The sequence below is a fragment of the Schistocerca nitens genome, chromosome 7, assembly GCF_023898315.1.
Source record: "Schistocerca nitens isolate TAMUIC-IGC-003100 chromosome 7, iqSchNite1.1, whole genome shotgun sequence".
NCBI lineage: Eukaryota > Metazoa > Arthropoda > Insecta > Orthoptera > Acrididae > Schistocerca > Schistocerca nitens.
Genome location: NC_064620.1, coordinates 309,468,285 through 309,473,284, shown reverse-complemented (window position 1 = coordinate 309,473,284; position 5,000 = coordinate 309,468,285). Strand labels below are relative to the sequence as shown.

The 5,000-nt window shown below is 53.8% G+C and overlaps 1 non-coding gene across 1 annotated transcript in view; it reads left to right on the top strand.

Moving 5' to 3' along the window:
- The first annotated feature begins 4,594 nt into the window (after positions 1-4,594).
- Positions 4,595-5,000, top strand: part of LOC126197105 (small subunit ribosomal RNA) — a 1,909-nt gene continuing 1,503 nt past the window's right edge. Inside the window, exon 1 of the ribosomal RNA XR_007539505.1 lies at positions 4,595-5,000. This exon is cut by the window's right edge and continues 1,503 nt beyond it. This is a non-coding gene — a ribosomal RNA (small subunit ribosomal RNA).

The following is a 5,000-nucleotide window of genomic DNA, read 5'->3' as shown; positions in this document are numbered from 1 at the left end:
TGGGCCCACAGTACCCGTTTCCCGACCCCACCCACAAAGCCTGCATCCACTGTCCACCACAAGAGCACCAACGCCAGTCCCTGCGCCGCACGACGTCGTCCACCGACAATCACGCCACCCGCCCCCGTACGTGCCTCACGTCACCTGCCCAAATTGCAACTCCAGCGGATGAACGGCGGACTTTTCTCGCAGTCGTAAGTTGCAATCCACCCCTATATCATCCGTTTCATGAAGCGTTGTATCCAAGATGCGAAATTCCCGCTGTCCCTACACATGCTCTAAGTCTGTGCGCGATTGCGTGCTCACAGTACGGATTCCGATGCTGAGCGATCAGCTAGGAAGCGCCCCAACCATGTCGGTCCCCATGGGCGTTGCACTCGCAGTCGCAAAGACTCTGGCAATGGCTAAAAGCGCTCCGCAATACATCACGCAGACGGGTAATGACGGTCCGAGCGCTCAGTGTGAGGAGAGCATTACTGAGCCCTGACCCACAAGCAGGTTGTAGCGTATCCCACCCGCAGACATGTGACGTTGTCACACGACCAGTTGTCACTAATCGACTCATTGCTGATAATCATATGCCATACACCGGGGAAAGCTGCCGCAAGGGGTAGCTACGTAGTGCAGTCGCACCTCTACTACTGTACAGAGATAGAACACCACGAGACTGCAACCAGATTAAACTGATACATGGCGCTGATAACTAATAGATGCAGAGCCATCGGAATATAGATGACATACGACATAGAACTGTCCCTATACATGCTGACAGTCTCTGCACACAATGTGAACTACACGTCACCCAGACACCCTATCACACACTACTCTCTGGCTGTAACAGACACAGACACAATATCTAAGCACCACCATGGAACAACATCCAGTGCATCCTCTCCGCCACATTACACCATTCACACTATGATAACAAAACCAGGAGGTCCACCCCAAAAACAGAATATCTCACACTTCCAACAACCATCATTACGCAGATAAGCCACAAACACCCACACATGTGCTACACAGGGGTGCAGCCAACACCACCACACTGGCGTGTCTCACAGCATATAAGCAATGGCAGGAATGAAAGACACAGGTCTGCCACTCCCTTGCCACACCCACAGAACCGGCGCACCACCTCCCCTGAGCCAAAGGTGCATCCTGACGTGACACATCTCAGGGTGCCTCAGGCGTCCACTTACCATCATCACTATGAACGAACCTCGTCCCCTCCCCCCTCATACACCATCCCTTAACCTAACCTATGTTGCGCCTTAACCTAACCTATGTTGCGCCTTAACCTAACCTATGTTGCGCCTTAACCTAACCTATGTTGCGCCTTAACCTAACCTATGTTGCGCCTTAACCTAACCTATGTTGCGCCTTAACCTAACCTATGTTGCGCCTTAACCTAACCTATGTTGCGCCCTAACCTAACCTATGTTGCGCCCTAACCTAACCTATGTTGCGCCCTAACCTAACCTATGTTGCGCCCTAACCTAACCTATGTTGCGCCCTAACCTAACCTATGTTGCGCCCTAACCTAACCTATGTTGCGCCCTAACCTAACCTATGTTGCGCCCTAACCTAACCTATGTTGCGCCCTAACCTAACCTATGTTGCGCCCTAACCTAACCTATGTTGCGCCCTAACCTAACCTATGTTGCGCCCTAACCTAACCTATGTTGCGCCCTAACCTAACCTATGTTGCGCCCTAACCTAACCTATGTTGCGCCCTAACCTAACCTATGTTGCGCCCTAACCTAACCTATGTTGCGCCCTAACCTAACCCATGTTGCGCCTTAACCTAACCTATGTTGCGCCTTAACCTAACCTATGTTGCGCCTTAACCTAACCTATGTTGCGCCTTAACCTAACCTATGTTGCGCCTTAACCTAACCTATGTTGCGCCTTAACCTAACCTATGTTGCGCCTTAACCTAACCTATGTTGCGCCTTAACCTAACCTATGTTGCGCCTTAACCTAACCTATGTTGCGCCTTAACCTAACCTATGTTGCGCCTTAACCTAACCTATGTTGCGCCTTAACCTAACCTATGTTGCGCCTTAACCTAACCTATGTTGCGCCTTAACCTAACCTATGTTGCGCCTTAACCTAACCTATGTTGCGCCTTAACCTAACCTATGTTGCGCCTTAACCTAACCTATGTTGCGCCTTAACCTAACCTATGTTGCGCCTTAACCTAACCTATGTTGCGCCTTAACCTAACCTATGTTGCGCCTTAACCTAACCTATGTTGCGCCTTAACCTAACCTATGTTGCGCCTTAACCTAACCTATGTTGCGCCTTAACCTAACCTATGTTGCGCCTTAACCTAACCTATGTTGCGCCTTAACCTAACCTATGTTGCGCCTTAACCTAACCTATGTTGCGCCTTAACCTAACCTATGTTGCGCCTTAACCTAACCTATGTTGCGCCTTAACCTAACCTACGTTGCGCCCTAACCTAACCTAACCTACGTTGCGCCCTAACCTAACCTAACCTACGTTGCGCCCTAACCTAACCTAACCTACGTTGCGCCCTAACCTAACCTAACCTACGTTGCGCCCTAACCTAACCTAACCTACGTTGCGCCCTAACCTAACCTAACCTACGTTGCGCCCTAACCTAACCTAACCTACGTTGCGCCCTAACCTAACCTAACCTACGTTGCGCCCTAACCTAACCTAACCTACGTTGCGCCCTAACCTAACCTAACCTACGTTGCGCCCTAACCTAACCTAACCTACGTTGGGCCCTAACCTAACCTAACCTACGTTGGGCCCTAACCTAACCTAACCTACGTTGGGCCCTAACCTAACCTAACCTACGTTGGGCCCTAACCTAACCTAACCTACGTTGGGCCCTAACCTAACCTAACCTACGTTGGGCCCTAACCTAACCTAACCTACGTTGGGCCCTAACCTAACCTACGTTGGGCCCTAACCTAACCTACGTTGGGCCCTAACCTAACCTACGTTGGGCCCTAACCTAACCTACGTTGGGCCCTAACCTAACCTACGTTGGGCCCTAACCTAACCTACGTTGCGCCCTAACCTAACCTATGTTGCGCCTTAACCTAACCTATGTTGCGCCTTAACCTAACCTACGTTGCGCCCTAACCTAACCTACGTTGCGCCCTAACCTAACCTACGTTGCGCCCTAACCTAACCTACGTTGGGCCCTAACCTAACCCACGTTGGGCCCTAACCTGACCTGTAATTGTTATATGAATTGCAACATTCATGTAGCGTTGCCTAATCGCAACCCTCTCAACATAGGTCAGTGCTCGCACTCTCTGGTGTCCTGCGTATTGATTCATGTTACGGTGCGTACCCTCACAACATCTAGCGAGTGTTGCGTACGTTCCACATGGTCCCGCTATCCACTGTAATGTGTACTGCTGTAAGACGTATATCGCCCCCCTGTCGCCTCTAGTTCGTCAGGCGGGAGTTTGCGTGTTCAATGAGCTTCGCAGCTGTGCAATGGCATTCGCATACGTACGCGGGCCACCTTCCACGTGTTCTCTCGTGTATACGTCGCAGCATGTATGTGGGCTGATGTGGCGTGTCGTGACGCATATCATCCAGGCATGCAAGACCCACTGAATTTGCAAATGTAGATGGACGTCTACGTTTGCTGCCCAAGTTACGCAAATGAACTGGAAATCCGTTGTTGCGCGGTTGTTTACGCTGGAGGTGAATCATTGATTGCGACAATCGGTACAGGTATTAACTGGTTGCTTCAGCGACACCCGTCATACCCACGAACGTGAGTGGGCATGTGGGTATGAAGCGATACGCGGCGGTGGCTGGGTGGGACCGTCCCCGGCCGGTGAGGGGGGAGCGCCCGGCGTGCTGGCCGCGCGCTGCGTGGGCGCACGCGCTACAGCCGGCTGGTGGGGGCGCCCAGTGGCAGGCGCGCCGGCCGACGGACGCGGCAGGCGGCGCAGCTGCGCGCCGGCGCACCCAGCGCGCGGCGCCGTGCGGCCAAAGTGGGTCCTCGCGGGCCCGGTGCGAAGCGCGGTGGACATCTGCAGTGTGCTGGTCCGATTGAGGACTGTGTGCGTCGAGGATGCGCCGCCGCCCGGCACTCGGCGCCGCGACGCCGTCTGCTGCTCGGTCGCCCCCGCGGTTCTCGCAGGTGGTTTGTATCGCAGCTGTGCGGATGTGTTGGCGCGTGCGCTGTGCTGGGAGAGTTCGCTTTGGCACCCAAGTGGGGCTCTGCCCCTCTGTGGCGCTGGCGTTGGAGCTGCCCGGCCACTGTTTGTGGCCGCGTGTTGTCTCCCGCCGGCAACACCACGACAGCACGCTCCCGGGCCTCTGTCGGCAGCGGCAAGCTCAGTTGGGAGCACGGGTGGTCGCACTGAAAGCGTCTACTCGCCTATCTCCGGGCGATTGCGCCTCTCTCGAACCCGACCAAGTACTTAGGACGGCGCTGCGCGCCGCCGGGACCTGAGAGGGTTTCGAGGTGTATCGTGCAGGGGAGCCCAGCCTCCTCCTGTTTGCGGAATAATTGAGCGGACGCTTGCGTGTTCGCGCGGGCCTCCGGGACACACTCCCGGGCGGCCGGCTGCTCAGCTCTAGTTGACGCAGCTCCCTGGTTGATCCTGCCAGTAGTCATATGCTTGTCTCAAAGATTAAGCCATGCATGTCTCAGTACAAGCCGCATTAAGGTGAAACCGCGAATGGCTCATTAAATCAGTTATGGTTCCTTAGATCGTACCCACGTTACTTGGATAACTGTGGTAATTCTAGAGCTAATACATGCAAACAGAGTCCCGACCAGAGATGGAAGGGACGCTTTTATTAGATCAAAACCAATCGGTCGGCTCGTCCGGTCCGTTTGCCTTGGTGACTCTGAATAACTTTGGGCTGATCGCACGGTCCTCGTACCGGCGACGCATCTTTCAAATGTCTGCCTTATCAACTGTCGATGGTAGGTTCTGCGCCTACCATGGTTGTAACGGGTAACGGGGAATCAGGGTTCGATTCCGGAGAGG